Genomic DNA, 18,694 nt, shown 5'->3' on the forward strand with positions numbered 1-18,694 from the left:
TTTCAATCTATGATTTGCTATCCTCATGTGGTCATCTCTGTACGTTTTTATTAGGTAATCCATATAAAAAGTAAACAAAAATAGCTAAAAAATTAAAAAAAAGATAATTGCTCGTAAATATATGGTGATCCATTTAATCGTCAAATAGAATTTAAAAAATTAGTAATTTCAAAAGCTTTTTTGTCCCCCCACTGGAAATCATTAATAATTAAAGAACAATACTAATTATAGTTTCAAGATTTTCATTTGGATAATTGTCGGAAGAAAAAAGTCAATCAATATAACCATCCTATCCAGACATTTAAATTTGGTCTGTGTATTTATTTCAGATACATATTAACTTTCGATGGCAGATACATTTTATATTCCATTTTTTGGATACTTGGCTATAGTGAAGGGCATTTGCAGAAAATCAGCACAGTTAGAAATGAATTTGTCTTTATCATAAAACACTAGCCTTTAGTGATGAGAGCTAAGAGTATGCCCTTAAAAAGTCAGTTTTCAGTATCGAATTGCTGTTCTGGACACTATACGTTGAGTTGTAAGACTGCCGTTACTTTAAAGACATTCACTACTTTCAAACAAGAGGGCTTTATTTCTCTTCCTTTAGAGTAATATCTTAACAACAATAAACGGGTTTTTTTTCAAGAGATACCTTATGAAAGGAGTCACATTATACTTTTTTGGAGTTTCTAAAAATCACAATAGTCAACGGTGGAGAGAAATCGTACTTGGTAGGTGGAGTCAGTGCCTCCTGACTGCTTTGCAAGTGCCCCTTTGATTCTTTGAAAAGTTTGTCAACTCTAGTTTTCCTGTGTGCATGGTCCCTTTTGCAAAGAACACAGTAGCAAGAGAAAATAAAAATGAATAAGTGCGTAGGTTATTAACTGCAAAAAGGATAATGAGACAGGGAGTCAGGCTGGGCTTCCTTAGCATGCCTCTGGAGAAGGCAAGCAATGGTAAATCTGTATCAAAAATCTGGCACAGCAGGAGGTGTTCATCTCCCAGGTAATGGGTAAATGATGAGCAGATGAGCCATCCTCGTATTGATTTAAGCATTTTGTTCCAGGCAGTCACCATTAACTTTGATTTGTTTTTACTTTCCTCATAGGTTTGCATTAAAAACACTCTTGAAGCACTAATTGTATAAAATTCTGGTAACTGCACATTCTCTTTTTAGAGAGGTAATGAGTGAATGAATGAAAAGGCAGGGATGATTTACCAATCTAAGCCAGTACTGTCAGAACATTTCTATTTGACTGAAATTGTTTTGGAAGGTGAGCTGGAACAAGAGTCCTGCAACTAAAATGAAGTGACTGCATGTGGTTCTTGGAGGCTTCCCTTCATCGAAGAAGTCCATAGAACTGTTCAGAGGCTTACACGTTGATTTAAATTTTAGTTATGAGAGAATGTTTAGGTGAATCCAAAGAAAACCTTTTAAAGTATGCATATTTGACTCTTAACAAGTAAATAGGAGTCTTTGAGAACTCATTTGGAATTACTTGAAATGAGTTTTCCTATCACCATCATGCTGTTTTTTTCAACATACAAATTGCCATGTTGTGACAAAATAAATTATTGAAATGATTTGGAAAGTTTTTGGAAATGTACCCAAGAAAGCAGTATGTAAATTGTCTGAGTTAATACACATGTCAATTTATCAAAATGCTGCTACTGGAAACTCCTAAAACCTTTAGCACAACATTCCAGAACATTTACTGTCTTGTTTTAAGGAGCAGCTCTTTCTTGGTACTTCTTTGAAGGTGGCCCTACAGATACTTAGGTTAAGCACATAACATTAACGGATTCCTAAGTTTGAATTTCTGGTGAACACTGATGAATTTTTTAGTTGTGTCCCATCACTGTTTGCATTTTATCTGGCAACCCTAGGTGGCACCCTGATTAGACAGACATTGCAATCATGCATTGAATGGACAATTTAATTATTTATAAAATAGAAATTGTCATTTATGAATCATTTTACCTTTCACTGTCAGAATAGGCCAACAAACTTGCTTCTTCAAATAGAAACCAAAGGACTTTTGAACTCATCAAGGGTGAGTTTGTAATATCCCCTGTCATTTTCCTAGGGAGCTGTGCAACTCATCATTTTAAGCGTATAGTCATTTCTGTCTAATATAATGGAGACTTCAGAGAAGGTGGCTCAGGAGGCTGGCTTACCTACATGGATCAGGCTCTAACAGAATGATGCCATGAGGACATATTTCTGTGAAGCTGGATCTTTTCTTTCGTGGTAGCATTGTGACTACATATACATGCTCATATGTTACCTATCCGCTGGGTTGGTCCTCATCAAGGATCCTTCTGCCCAGTGTCATTTGAGCCGATAGATTGAGACTGAGTTTTTCCTTGGATGAGAGAATGGAAAGATGTAGCTCTCACTCTAGGGCACACACTTTCCCTTTCTGGTCTCGGGCAGGTGCGGTTCTCTCAGCCGGAGGGGAGGGGCTGCGTTCTCGCAGGACTGGCCCCCCTGTGCTGCTGGCGCTCCTAATGGTGTGCTGAGCGCAGTGTCTCTGCACAGGGCCCTGGGTCACCATCTCGAGCTGATGTCTTGTGCAGCTCCTGCAAACAGTCCTGAAGTGAGGTGTCTGGTGTAGCTGTTCACTCTGTGAACTCCGGTCTGAAGGGCCCTGGTTAAGGCTTCTGCACTCAGCCCCCTGTGAGTAAGTGAAACTAGACTATGGACAAAGGAAAGAAAAATGTTAGACTTGACTTTATTACTCTCAATTTTTATTTCTTGGTGACACATATGTATGTAAATATGTTGTTGTTTAGTCACTAAGTTGTGTCTGACTCTTTGCCACCCCATGGACTGTAGCACGCCAGGCTCCTCTGTCCTTCATTATCTCCCAGAGTTTGCTCAAACTCATGTCCACTGAGTCAGTGATGTTATCTAGCCGTCTCATCCTCGGTCGCCCACTTCTCTTGCCCTCCATCTTTCCCAGCATCTGGGTCTTCTTCAGTGAGTTGGCTCTTCCCATCAAAGTCCTGCCTCCTAATATCGTCACATTAGGGATTAGTATTTTAACATAAGAGTTTTGGGAGGGACAGAAACATTCAGTGCATAACAACTTCTCACTGTCTTAATGCTTTTTACGGTCTGTCAGAAGGACTGTTTGTACAAGTTAAGTTTGGAGCCCTGTTTCCGCTACCCCTGAAGATCCCTCAATTCAACTGTTGCTTCAGTGGTTAAGTCCTCACAAGCCCAGATCTCCAGAACTTTGAGTCTTCCCAATTTCTGCCTCAGAGCCTTCTCTAGAACTGCAGAACCCCCCTCAGTGCTTCCTCCAGCTTGCTGTGGAAATGTGAGGGAGTTCACACCCTCAAGGGCAGCCCTAAACCAGGGGGAGACAGAAGTCTGTGGAAAAATGCTGCAGCCACCTCTCTTTTAAACAGGCAGTTCTGAGAGGCACTCAGCTTGTCAGAAGTTCTGTCTTCAACCGCAGGGATCATATGTTCCCTCATGGCACAGTTTTCCTGGTTTTCCCTCAACCCTGCTTCATTCTGTCCATTTCCTCATCATTTCTAGAGATAAACAACACACATCCAGTTTCTTGTCTCAAGGTCTGACTTCAGGAAAACTCTAAGACACTCCTGATGCTTCTTTCCTCGCAGCACCCCAGTTCTCCCCTTGCTCTGGGTTCAGATATTTGCTTCTTTTGGTTCCATCAAGGCTTCCTTTCCTTATTTTCAGAGGAAGACAGTTCTGCCACTGTGCCTACTAAACTGAGTCATGCTGATTACCAGACACACATGCACATTTAACTCACTGGAATGAACCCTCCTTTACAATAAAAACTACTTTTTACAAAAAACTCTACATGTGAGGATGCATGCTGATAGACCCATGAATACTGTTTCATTTAGTCCTCATCATGCCACCAAGAAAGAACTGGCATTTCTATCTTACAAATGAAGAAACTGAGGCTAAGAAAAATTAATGGATTTCTTTCAAGACCACAAAGAAGCTAGTAAGTGGTAGAATAAGCATTTGGTTGTGATCTGACTACAAAGCCCATTTCTTCTTCTAATTGAGGTATAATTGACATACAACATTTTCTTGGTTTCAGGTGTACAACATAGCAGCTTGACACTAAGTACACTGCGAAATGACAGTACACTGACTAGTCACTATCAGTCACCCTAAAAACTAACAAATTTTTTTTCTTATGATGAGAACTGGCAAGTTATGCTGTCTCAGCAACCTTCGACTATGCACTAAAGCACTGTTGACTGTAGTCACCATGGTACACACTACATCTCTGTGAGTGTTCATTTCACAACTGGAAGTCTACACCTCTAACCTCCATTACTCACATTTCCCACCTCTAACATCCCTCCTGTCTGTCAGTCACCACTCTGTTCTCCATATCTGTGGGCTTTGTTTTGTTTGTCCATTTGCTTTGCATTTTATATTCCACATGAAAGTGGGATCATACAGTATTTGTCTTTCTCTGATGTATTTCACTTAGCATAGTACCCTCAAGGTAGATTTCATTCTTTTTTTCTGGCTGAGTAGTATTCTATTCTGTATGTATATGTACAGGCACATCTTTAACCAGTCATCCTTTGATGGATTCTTAGGTTGTTTCTTGTATCTTGGCTACTGTGACTATAGCTGCAGTGAATGGATATGTCTTTTCTAAGTAATGAGGCAGTGACTATAGCGGTCTATATATCTTTTTCAATTACTTTGTTTTCCCTGGGTAAACACTCAGAAGTGAAATTGTTGTATTGTGTTGTAGTTCTATTTTTAATTTCTTGAGAAGCCTTCATACTGTTTTCATAATGGCTGTACCAATTTACATTGCCACAACACTGCCCAAGATATCCCTTTTCACCACATGCTTGCTAACACTTGTTATTCCTTTTCTTTCTTTGAGAATAGTCATTCTAATCAGTGGGATGTGATATTTAATTGTGGTTTTAAATTATATTTTCTTTTGATTAGTGATATTAAACATCTTTTCATGTGTCTGTTGGCCATCTTAATGTTTTTGAAAAAATTTCTATTCAGATTTTCTGCCTAGTTTTTAACTGGATTATTTTTTGCTGTTGAGTTATTGAGTTCTTTATACATTTTTATATTAAACCCCCTATCAGATATGTTCAGTTCAGTTCAGTTCAGTCGCTCAGTCATGTCCGACTCTTTGCGATCCCATGAATCAGAGCACGCCAGGCCTCCCTGTCCATCACCATCTCCCGGAGTTCACTCAGACTCACGTCTGTTGAGTCCGTGATGCCATCCAGCCATCTCATCCTCGGTCATCCCCTTCTCCTCCTGCCCCCAGTCCCTCCCAGCATCAGAGTCTTTTCCGATGAGTCAACTCTTTGCATGAGGTGTCCAAAGTACTGGAGCTTCAGCTTTAGCATCATTCCTTCCAAAGAAATCCCAGGGTTGATCTCCTTCAGAATGGACTGGTTGGATCTCCTTGCAGTCCAAGGGACTCTCAAGAGTCTTCTCCAACACCACAGTTCAAAAGCATCAATTCTTCAGCGATCAGCTTTCTTCACAGTCCGACTCTCACATCCATACATGACCGCAGGAAAAACCATAGCCTTGACCAGACAAATATTTTCTCTCATTTCATTCAAATATTCTCTCAAATTTTGTTTTGTTGATAGTTTTATTTGCTGTGCAAAATCTTTTTAGTTTGATATGTTCTACCTGTTTATTTTTGCTTTTATTTCTTTTACTTTTGGAGTCATATCCTAAAAACACTGCTAAGACCTATGTCAAGGAGCTTACCATCTATGTTTTCTTCTAGAGATTTTGTGGTTTAAGTTCTTGCATTCAAGTTTTTAATTCATTTTTGGAGTTAATTTTTTGATGTAAGATAGTATTGTTGTTCATGTGGCTGTCCAGTTTTCCTAACACTATTTATTAAAGGATTGTCCTTTCCCCATTGTATATTACTGCCTCCTTTGTCTAAAATTCATTGCCTATATATGTATAGATTTATTTCTGTGCTCACTATTCTGCTCCAATGGTTTTTGTGCCTGTTTTTAATGCCAACACTGTACCATTTTGATTACTGTAGCTTTGAAATATAGTTTGAAATCAGGGCCTATGACATCTGCAGTTTTGTTCTTCTTCCTTGAGAATGCTTTGGTTATTCAGGATCTTTTGTGGTTTCATACAAATTCTAGGATTGCTTGTTCTGTTTCTGTGAAAATTGCCATTGGGATTTTTACAAGGATTCTACTGAATCTGTAGATTGCTATGGGTAATATGGGTATTTTCACAATATTAATTCTTTTAATTCATAAGCACAAAATATATTTTCATTAATTTGTGTCTTTTTCAGTTTCTTTCATCAATGTCTTATAGATTTCAGTCACAGGTGTTTTACCACCTTGGTTAAATTTGTTCCTAGGTATTTAATTCTTTTTGATGCAATTATAAATGGAATTGTTTTCTTAATTTCTCATTTTGATAGTTTCTTGCTAGTGTATAGAAATGCACCAGAGTTTTGTATGTTGATTTTGTACCCTAAAAATTTACTGAATTTGTTTATATGCTCTAACAGTTTTTATTTATTGTTTTGGTGAAATCTTTAGGATTTTCTACATATAAAATCATATCTTGTGCAAATAGTGACAGTTTTACTTCTTCCTTTCCAATATAGGTGGATTTAATTTCTTTTTTTTCCTAATTACTCTGGCTGGGACTTCCGATACTATGTTGAATGAAGTGGCATGAATGGGCATCCTTTCTCTTGTTCACGATCTTAGAGGAAAAGCTTTCAGCTTTTAACTCTTGAGTATGATGTTACTGGTGGGCCTGTCATATATGACCTTTATAATGTTAAGGTACATTCCCTTTATGCCTACTTTATTGAGAGTTTTTATATAAAGGATGTTGAATATTACCAAATGCTTCTTCCTGCATCTATTGAGATGATCACATGATTTTTATTGTTCATTTTGTTAATGTGGAGTATCACTTTGATTGATTTGCTAATATTGAACCACTCTTGCATCCTGGATTAATCCCACTTGGTGATGGTGTGTGATCAATTTAATATACTGTTGAATTCGGTTTACTAATATTTTGTTGAAAATTTTTGCATCTATGTTCATCAGGGATATCAGCCTTTAATATTCTTTCTTCTTTTTTTTTAATGTGGTGTTTTCATTTGGTTTTTGAATCAGGGTGAAAATAATCTCATAAAATGATTTCAGAAGTGTTCTCTCCTCTTCAGTTTTTTGGAAGGCTTTGAGAAAGAGAAGTATTAAATCTTTAAGTATTTGATAGAATTCGCCACTGAAGCCATTTGGTCCTGTACTTTTGCTTTTGGGGAGGTTTTAAATTACTGATTCCTTACTAGAAATTGGTCTACTCAGATTTTCTATTTCTTTCTCATTCAGTCTTGGAAGATTCTAGGTATTTATTCATCTTTTTAGGTTGCCCAATTTATTGGTATATAATTGTTCATAGTAGTCTCTTGTGATCCTTTGTATTTCTGTGATATTGGTTGTAATTTTTCCTCTCTCTTTTCTGATTTTGTTTATTTGAGCCCTCTTTCTATTTTCTTGGTGACTCTAGCTAGAATTTTGTTAATTTTGTTTACTTTTTCAAAGAACCAGCTCTTAACTTCATTGATCTTTTCTGTCATCTTTTTAAACTCTATTTGTGCTCTGATCTTTGTTTTTGTTTGCTTCTACTAAATTTGTGCTTTGTTTCTTCTTTTTCTACTTCCTTTAGGTGGAGAGTTAGATTATTTATTTGAGATTTTTCTTTTTTCTTGAGGTAAGCCTGTGTTGCTATCAACTTTCTCTTAAAGCTACTTTTAATTCATCCCATAAAATTTTGGTAAGTTGTATTTCCATTATTTGTTTCAAGTATTTAAAAAAATTTCTCCTTTAATTTCTTCATTGACCCATTGGTTGTTCAGTAGCTTGTTGTTTATTTATTTATTTATTAATATTTATTTATTTTTTATTTTACTTTACAATTCTGTATTGGTTTTGCCATACATTGACATGAATCCACCACGGGTGTACATGCGTTCCCAAACATGAACCCCCCTCCCACCCTCCTCCCCACAACATCTCTCTGGTCATCCCCGTGTATCAGCCCCAAGCATGCCGTATCCTGCATTGGACTAGCTTGTTGTTTAATATCTACATATTTTTGGTTTTTCCAGTAATTGATGTAATTGTAATTGATTTCTAGTTTTATATTATTGTGGTCAGAAAAGATGCTTGATGTGATTTTAATCTTCTTGAATTTATTGAAATTTATATATTAGGCTATTTTGTGGCCTAACATATGATCTACCTTGGAGAATGTTTCATGTGCATATGAGAAGAATGTGATTTCTGCTGCTTTCGGAATGTTCCTCATATATGTATTTCTGTATATAGCTATAAAGTCTGTCTCGTCTAATATGTTGTTTAAGGCTGATATTTCTTTATTGCTTTACTATTGGGTGATTTGCTCATTGATTTAAATGGGATATTAAAGTCTTCTGCTATTATTGTATTTCTATTAATTTCTCCTTCAGGTCTGTTAATATTTAGTTTATAAATTTAGGTGCTCCTATGGATACATATGCTCCTAGGATGCATAAATATTTTCAGTTGTTATATCCTCTTGCTGGTATCATTATGGGTTTCATATACCCTTCTTTATCTTTTATTACAGACTTTGTTTTAATATCTATTTTGTGTAATACAGTATAGCTGCTGAAGCTTTCTTTTGGTTTCCACTTGTGTGGAAAATCTTTGTCCATTTCTTCACTTTTAGTCCATTTGTGTTCTTCTCTCTGAAGTGAGTCTTTTGTAGGCAGCATACATAAGGTCCTATTTTTTAAAATCCATTCAGCCACTCTATGTCTTTTTTTTTTAAGTTCAGCCACTCTATGTCTTTTTTTTTTTTAAGTCTTTATTGAATTTATTACAATATTGCTTTTTGGTTTTTTTGGCCACAAGTTATGTGGGATGTTAGCTCCCTGACCAGGGATTGAACTCGCACCCCTTGCAATGGAAGGTGAATTCTTAACACCAGGGAAGTCCCTATGTCTTTTGATTGGAGACCACCAGGGAAGTCCCTATGTCTTTTGATTGAAGAATTTAGTCCATTTACATTTAAAGTGATTACTGATAGTACATACTGATTGCCGTTTTGTTAATTGTGTTCTGGCTGTTTTGTATTTCCTGTCATTTCATTTTTTCTTCTCTTACTATTCTCCCTTATATTTTGATGACTTTCTTTAGTGTTATGCTTAGGTATTTTTCTTAATATCTATTGTGTATCTACTTTAGTTTTCTGTTTCATGGTTACCATGAGGTTCACATATAGTAGCCTATATATATAAATTATAATCTATTTTAAATTGGTAGCAGTATAAGTCAGAATGAATTTGTAACTCTATACTTTTACCAATCCCTTCCATGTTTTGTTTTTGATGTTACATTTTACATAAATTTATTTTGTATATCCATTAACTGATTATTGTAGTTATAGTGATTTTTATTCTTTTTGTCTTTTAACCTTCATGCTAGCTTTCAGTTCAGTTCAGTTGCTCAGTTGTGTCTGACTCTTTGTGACCCCATGAACTGCAGCACGCCAGGCTTAACTGTCCATCACCAGCTCCCAGAGTTTACCCAAACTCATGCCCATTGAGTTGGTGATGCCATCCAACCATCTCATCCTCTCTTGTCCCCTTTTCCTCCTGCTCTCAATCTTCCCCAGCATCAGGGTCTTTTCAAATGAGTCAGTTCTTCACATCAGGTGGCCAAAGTATTGGAGTTTCAGCTTCAACATCAGTCCTTCCAATGAACACCCAGGACTGATCTCATTTAGGATGGACTGGTTGGATCTCCTTGCAGTCCAAGGGACTCTCAAGTCTTTTCCAACACTACAGTTCAAAAACATCAATTCTTCTGCACTCAGTTTTCTTTATAGTCCAACTCTCATATCCATACATGACTACTGGAAAAACCACAGCCTTGACTAGACGGAGTTTTGTTGGCAAAGTGATGTCTCTGCTTTTTAATATGCTATCTAGGTTGGTCATAACTTTTCTTACAAGGAGTAAGCATCTTTTAATTTCATGGCTGAAATCACCATCTGCAATGATTTTGGAGCCTCCCAAAATAAGATCAGCCACTGTTTCCACTGTTTCCCCATCTATTTGCCATGAAGTGATGGGACCGGATGCCATGATCTTAGATTTCTGAATGTTCAGCTTTAAGCCAACTTTTTCACTCTCCTCTCTCACTTTCATCAAGAGGCTCTTTAGTTCCTCTTCACTTTCTGCCATAAGGGTGGTGTCATCTGCATATCTGAGGTTATTGATATTTCTCCTAGCAGTCTTGATTCTAGTTTGTGCTTCTTTCAGCCCAGCGTTTCTCATGATGTACTCTACATATAAGTTAAATAAGCAAGATGACAATATACAGCCTTGATGTACTCCTTTTCCTATTTGGAACCAGTCTGTTGTTCCATGTCCAGTTCTAACTGTTGTTTCCTGACTTGCATACAGGTTTCTCAGGAGGGAAGTCAGGTGGTCTGGTACTCCCATCTCTTTCAGAATTTTCCACAGTTTATTGTGATCCACACAGTCAAAGGCTTTGGCAGAGTCAATAAAGCAGAAATAGATGTTTTTCTGGAACTCTCTTGCTTTTTCCATGACCCCACAGATGTTGGCAATTTGATCTCTGGTTCTTCTGCTTTTTCTAAATCCAGCTTAACCATTTGGAAGTTCATAGTTCATGTATTGCTGAAGCCTGGCTTGGAGAATTTTGAGCATTACTTTACTAGCGTGTGAGACGAGTGCAATTGTGCAGTAGTTTGAGCATTCTGTGGCATTGCCTTTCTTTGGGATTGGAATGAAAACTGACCTTTTCCAGTCCTATGGCCACTGCTGAGTTTTCCAAATTTGCTGGCATATTGAGTGCAACACTTTCACAGCATCATCTTTTAGGATTTGAAATAGCTCAACTGGAATTCCATCACCTCCACTGTCTTTGTTCGTCATGATGCTTCCTAAGGCCCACTTGACTTTGCATTTCAGGATGTCTGGCTCTAGGTGAGTGATCACACCATTGTGATTATCTGGGTTGTGAAGATCTTTTTTGTATAGTTCTTCTGAGTATTCTTGCCACCTCTTCTTAATATCTTCTTCTGTTAGGTCCATGCCATTTCTGTCCTTTATCGAGCCCATCTTTGCATGAAATGTTCCCCTGATATCTCTAATTTTCTTGAAGAGATCTCTAGTCTTTCCCATTCTATTGTTTTCCTCTATTTCTTTGCACTGATCATGGAGGAAGTCTTTCTTATCTCGCCTTGGTATTCTTCCGAACTCTGCATTCAAATGGGTATATCTTTCCTTTTCTCCTTTGCCTTTGGCTTGTCTTCTTTTCACAGCTATTTGTAAGGCCTCCTCAGACAGCCATTTTGCTTTTCTGCATACTAGCTTTATAAGTGCTTAATCCATTACCTTTATGATGTATTTACCTTTACTAGTGATATTTACACTTTTATATGTTTTCTTGTTAATAATTAATGCCTTTTATTTTTAGCTTAAAGAAGTCTCTTGTAAGGCTAGTTTAATGGCAATGAACTCCTTTAGCTTTTGCTTGTTTGGAAAACTCTTTATCTTTTCTTCAATTCTGCATGATAATATTGCCCATGTAGAGTATTCTTGGTTGGAGTTTATTCTGTTTCAGCATTTTGAAGGTATCATGCCACTCCGTTCTGGCCTGCAGAATTTCTGCTGAAAAATCTTCTGTTAATCTTCTAAGGATTCCCTTATATGTAACGTTTCTTTCTCCTGTTGCTTTTAAGATTCTCTTTTTATCTTTAACTTTTGGCATTTTAATTGTAATGTGTGGCATGGATCATTTTAAGTTCATCTTTTTTTAAAGAATTCCTTGTGTTTCTTGGCTCTAGATGTCCGTTTTCTTATCTAAATTAGGAATGTTTTCAACCATTATTTCTTCAAACAAGTTTTCTGTCTGTTTTCCTCTGTTCTCCTTCTGGAACTCCTATAATGAAATGTTATTTCATTTGATTTTGTCCTATAAGATATCTTCATTTTGTAAAATTCTTTTTATCCTTTTACTGCTCTGTTGGGTGAAGTCCACTGCTTTGTCTTCGATGTCACTGATCCTTTCTGTTACTTTGTCTAGTCTGCTGTTGAAGCTCACTAGTGTATTATTCAGTTTAGTTATTGTACTCTTCAGCTCTGGGACTTCTATTTGGTACTTTCTTATACTTTCTATGTCTTTGTTGAAGTTGTTACTGTGTTTGTCTATTCTTCTCCCAAGTTTCATGAGTCTTTTTATGACTGTTACTGTAAACTCTTTATTTTTTTAATTTTTTTAATTTTTTTTTTTACTTTATAATACTGTATTGGTTTTGCCATACACATTACTTATCTCCATTTCATTAAGGTTTTCTCCTTAGATTTCTTTTAAAAATTTTTATTTATTTATTTTTGGCTGTGCTGGGTCTTCATTGTTGCATCAGCTTTCTCCAGTTGTGGTGAGCAGGGCTACTCTCTCTCTGCAGTGCACAGGCTTCTCGTTGCGGTGGCTTCTCTCGTTGCAGAGCACCGACTCTAGAGCATGTGTGCTAGTAGTTGTGACGTGTGGGCTAAGTAGTTGTGGCTCCCAGGCTCTGGAGCACAGGCTCAGTAGTTGTGGTGTACACGTTTAGTTACTCCACAGCATGTGGGATCTTTCTAGATCAGGGATGGAATACATGTCTCTTGAACTGGCAGATGGATTCTTTACCACTGAGTCACTGAGCCTTTTCCTTAGGTTTACTTTTGTTCTTTCATTTGGAACATATACCTGTTTCCTCATGTTGCTGGATTCTGATTTGTTTCTGTGCATTAAGTAAATCTCTCCCTGTCTTGAAGGAGTGGCTTTGTGGAGGAGATGAACCTTATCTTTCAACCTTGTCCTTCCTCTTGGCTGTCTATTGAACCTTTGTTATTATCCAAGAAATCTGATTTGTTTTTGATAGGTCCCAGTTGTAGAAGGTGTGTCAAAATCTGTCAGTGTTCCAAAAAGAGGACTCTCAGTCAGCACCTAGTTTTAGGCCGACTGGAAGCCAGACTATCAGGTGGCAGTTTTTACAGTACACTAAAATAGGCACTCCACTCCTTAAGGACCACAGTTGTAAATCCTGCTGGCCTCTGTGGTCAGGTGATCACAGCAGTCCATGTGATTGAGTGTCCCCTGGGCAACACGTGCAAACATTAGGGTTTCAGATGAGTATGTAACCTCCTTTCTGGAAGGTACCAGAAAGCTGTAGTGAGGCTGAGATAAAGCATGAAGATGGTGTTCCCCAGCCTACATTTCCTGGGAACACTTCTGTAACCTCTAGATGCATGGCAAACCTGAAGTTCCAGGACAGGTGAGGTAAGTCTTTTTCACAGAAAGGAGAGGGGTGTTTCAGACTGCTATCTGTGCAGTGCCCTGGATGTGGTAGCCTGCCAAGAACTGTCTTCTTTGGTTGTTACAATGAGTGCCCTGGAACCCAGGAATGCAACCCCCTTGGCCCCCAAAGCTAAGCAACAAAAGAACATCTCTTGTGTGAACTATGTATGCCCACAGGTTTAGCAATTTAGTGGGAAATCACAGGACCAGGGCTTACCTGCCAGCTTTTGCAGGGTCACTGGAGAGTACACTGTCAGGGCGTGTCTGCGCTCCCTTTCAAGGAAGAAGGAGAGCACAAAAATGGTACCTACCAGTTCCTCTTTCTCCAGACAGAGTTCCAACGGGCCCCAGCTTCACGGATAGAAGCTTTAGGATGGTTAAATGCAGCTCCATCACATGTAGGCACTTTTTAAACTATTGCTTTTGTGCCGGTCCTGGAGAAATATCTCCGTATGTTACAGCTTTGGTTTTCCATGCTAGGCATTTGGGAAGGAGACTTACTTCTCGGTTGCAGGTCCCAGTGGTGAGGGAAACTGGGGTGGGTCTTGAACCCCTTGCTCCTCAGAGAGAATCCAGATTTGTGAGATCCCTTCTGATTGTGAATTGTCAGGCTGGGCATGGGGTTTTGGGTGAAACTGAATCTCTGCCTCTCCTACCATCTCCATGTGGCCCTTTTATTGTTTATTGAAGGAACTGTTTAGCTAGTTTTCAAGTCTTTTTCAGGGAGTATTTTTTCATATGTAGTTGTAGATTTAGTGTGTCTATGGGAAGAGGTGAGTTTAGGATTTTTCTATACTGCCGTCTTCAAAGCCCATTATTTTAACCACTACATTAGCTGCTGCTGCTGCTGCTAAGTTGCTTCAGTCATGTTCGACTCTTAGTGACCCCATGGACTGCAGCCTACCAGGCTCCTCCATCCATGGGATTTTCCAGGCAAGAGCACTACAACTAGAGAGCTCACCATATAAGGCTCTTAGAAATTGAAATTTCTCTATCAAATACTAATATGAGTGGCTACAGAAATAATGGGATAGGAAGTAAAGTTGAGAGAGTTGGTCTATAGAAAACAAGGCAAAATCTTTTTAAAAGCTTCTGCTCTTTTGTTCAGGCCTTTTGTACTGGCAGGATGAATAAGTGTTGTGGTCTTTATACTTTCAGGAAGCTCTAGGGCCACCGATGAGATCAGAAATTACGTGATAAACAGTACAGAAAAGCCCATTTGGGTACAACCCTGAAGTCCAGCACTTTGGAGGTGCTTTTCATACAAAGGAAATTGTTCTCCTAAATTCTACAATATTCCAATTAATTCATTTAATGCATATTTACCAAGCCCTGCCATGTATAAAGCACTGTAAATCAAAATAGACGAAGGTTTATGGAGGCTGTGCAGAGTACATCATGAGAAACGCTGGGCTGGAAGAAGCACAAGTTGGAATCAAGATTGCCAGGAGAAATATCAATAACCTCAGATATGCAGATGACACCACCCTTATGGCAGAAAGTGAAGAGGAACTAAAAAGCCTCTTGATGAAAGTGAGAGAGGAGAGTGAAAAAGTTGGCTTAAAGCTCAACATTCAGAAAACTAAGATCATGGCATCCAGTCCCACACTTCATAGCAAATAGATGGGGAAACAGTAAAAACAGTGTCAGACTTTATTTTGGGGGGCTCCAAAATCATTGTAGATGGTGATTGCAGCCATGAAATTAAAAGACGGTTACTCCTTGGAAGAAAAGTTATGACCAACCTAGATAGCATATTCAAAAGCAGAGACGTTACTTTGCCAACAAAGGTCTGTCTAGTCAAGGCTATGGTTTTTCCAGTGGTCATGTATGGTGTGAGAGTTGGACTGTGAAGAAAGCTGATTGCTGAAGAATTGATGCTTTTGAACTGTGGTGTTGGAGAAGACTCTTGAGAGTCCCTTGGACTGCAAGGAGATCCAACCAGTCCATTCTAAAGGAGATCAGTCCTGAGTATTCTTTGGAAGGAATGATGCTAAAGCTAAAACTCCAGTACTTTGGCCACCTCATGAGAAGAGTTGACTCATTGGAAAAGACTCTGATGCTGGGAGGGGTTGGGGGCAGGGGGAGAAGGGGACGACAGAGGGTGAGATGGCTGGATGGTATCACTGACTCGATGGACGTGTGGGAGTTGGTGATGGACAGGGAGGCCTGGCATGCTGCAATTCATGGGGTTGCAAAGAGTCAGACACAACTGAGCAACTGAACTGAACTGAACTGAACTGAGGTCTCATCATGGAACCAATACTTCAAAATTTTTGTTTAATTATAAAAGTTGATATAGGAAGCTTTGTGGGAGTAGGGTGGTGGCATATGAAAATTTATTATTTCCACATTTTCACCATCAAAACTTATAATCTTAGTTTTTCCTTTTTGCCTTCATGAAGGGCCAAAAGAGAAATTGGCAACTTCAACAATGTGAATATGCATTAAATGAATTAATTGGAATATGTAGAATATAGTTTAAATTGACCTCAATGAACTCAAATTCTCAGTGATCCACTTTATTAAACAATTTATTTTAGCATCTTTTAAGATGATTTGTTACTTGAGAAAAATTAAAATTCTAGTAATATCATATAATTTAAGAAAAAGTATTTAGAACAATGTTATAACATGGTTCTCAATGAAATATGGTGACTTAAAACTTCAGTTAACTTAAAACTCTTGGAGGCATAGGGAAGTAAAAAGATTCCATCTGATGTTACAGTAGGCTCATAATTAGCGGTCTGGGAATGTTAGAGTACAAAGGTCACATGTTGTAAGCATGACTTTCTGTGGAGACAGAGGGGGTAACCAGAAAAGTCGTAGAACATCTACTCTCCCCTTAGATAACGGTGGGGAGTGTTAGTAGCCCTTTTTTAAAGCTTAGCTGGAGGGAATTGAGGTCTTCTCTGTCCGACTACCTTGGCAAAATAATGTATCTAATGAATATGAGAATTTTGAACTCCTTAGGAACTGACTACATTTTGGGATCAATTCTATAAACCCAGCATCTTTATCCTATTGCATCCTTTGATGTAGAGGTAGGAGTTTACTTATGCAAACTTCCCTTGACATTTTATTGATAGAACTTCAAGTTCTTTTCAGGTTACCATACAGTTAGGGACTCAATTATATGATAGTTTCTAAAAGCTTCATGAGGTTGTTCTGAATAATGAAAAAATGAGCCTATGCGAAAGATTGTGCTTTGCTGGTTACTCGTTCTTATGGCAACTATACACACTGGCAGCCCCTCAAGAATGAAAGTAGAAACTCCTGCACTTTTAGTGCCATCACCACTGGCAGAATTAGCTACAGCAGTGAAAAATAACAGCATTGGATGTAACTCAATCTGTCCTTGGTCAGCAATGGGAGCTAGGTAACACAAGTAAAGTGTTTTCTATTGGATTTTAAGACTATAAAAAAAAGTCTAATATTTTGCCATTTAACATGTTGGATAGGAATACTTTAATACAAATTCAGTACAAACTGAAAGAACTTCAACATGTGTGTGCACTCAGTCACTTCAGTAGCATCTGACTCTGTGCAACGCTCTAGACTGCTGTCCCTCCAGGCTACCCTGTCCGTGCGATCCTGGAGCGGGTTGCCATTTCCTCATCCAGGGGATCTTCCTGACCCAGAGAGCAGACCCTCATTTCCTGCAGCTCCTGTGTTGCAGGGAGATTCTTTACTGCTGAGCCACTGGGGAAGCCCTCAACATGGGTATAAATGTCTGAAATTCTACCTGAAGGATATTTTTAAAGTTGTTTTTACAGGAGAACCGAACCTCTCCTTGCCTACAGATTATATTATTTTGATTGGCTGAATTTTAATGGATACTTTTAAATAGCAAATAATAGAAAAGACATGATTATTTTGTATTTAGTTATATATGAGTTACTATGTCTGAATCCTAATTAAGATTAGGATATATGAATCAGTACAGCTAATATATGGATGAGCATCAACTATCCAACTGACCCACTTAGAAAAATTGGACTTAAGTACACTTTACATTACTAATTCCAACAGTGGGAACAGACTTCGTCCAGAACATTTCTTAGACCAAATTTAAGCAAGTCTAGGGCATCTTTCCTCAAAATGCCTAAAGCCATATCTGATAGTTAATGTCCCTACATTTAGTTTGTTCTTTGGTTAACAGCAGTCAGCCAACTTGGAGGTGTTGGATAAGTATCTTAAGCTGTAAAGATGTTATCTGTGAACTAAGAAATATTCAGTATCATCATTAGGCAGACATCTGTGACAAAGTTCTTTTAACTTTCATCGGTAAAAGCATTTCCTTTTCTGTGCTAATGCCAAACACTATTTGAATCAGAACTCCTGGGGTCCAAAAGGACAATGTGATGAATTTATACCCTTTCATAGCAGAGAAACACTTTCTTTTTACATACTTATTAGCTACAATTAGAGGCAGAATTGTGACTACTATGAGAAATTAGGGATAGAGGTGACAAGCCATAGTTTCCCACCAGCTACTCTTCAGATCCCCTTGATTCCTTTGGGAATTAGCCCAACATACTTGTAAGATAGCCATGCTTCTCACATTTATATCTAGGGCTCAGGAAAATTGCTCCAACTCTGTGAAGTAAAGATGGCTTTATTGGGAATATTCACTGTTCTCCCCATTTAGAAGCAAATCTGGAAGTAGTGGTAGATAATCAATTACAAACTTTCCAAGTCTGTCCTTTAGACTACCTTGCAAGTCAATGTTGACCTTGAAGCAGAAAAGCTCTCTGTCGTCGTTTAGTCCCTAAGTCGCGTCCGACTCTTTTGTGACCCCATGAACTCTAATGTAGTTCACCAGGCTCCTCTGTCCAGGGGGTTTCACAGGCAAGATGCTGGAGTGAGTTGCCATTTCCTTCTCCAGGGGATCTTCCCTGACCCAGGGATTGAACTCAATTCTCCTGCATTAGCAGGCAGATTCTTTAGCACTGAGCCACCAGGGAAGGCCAGAAAAGCTCTTGAGTTCTTCCTTATATGAATGTGAGAGAGAGGCAGGGGCAAGAGTAACATAGGATCCCTATATTTAAGCTGTTCTTTGGTAAATAACACCCTTACATAAATTTTGTCAGTGGGGAGCTGATTGAGTTATCACATAATTAATTTATTGACTAACAGTTTAGTGATCTTAAACAGGTGCTGACTTTACATTTAGGCAACAATTTGACACTGGTAGAATCTATTTTATTTTATTATTCACATATCCTCTAAGTATGATGTTCTCTAAACACTGCATATTGTATAGCATGCA

The sequence above is a fragment of the Oryx dammah genome, unplaced genomic scaffold (genome assembly GCF_014754425.2).
Source record: "Oryx dammah isolate SB20612 unplaced genomic scaffold, SCBI_Odam_1.1 HiC_scaffold_27, whole genome shotgun sequence".
Lineage (NCBI taxonomy): Eukaryota > Metazoa > Chordata > Mammalia > Artiodactyla > Bovidae > Oryx > Oryx dammah.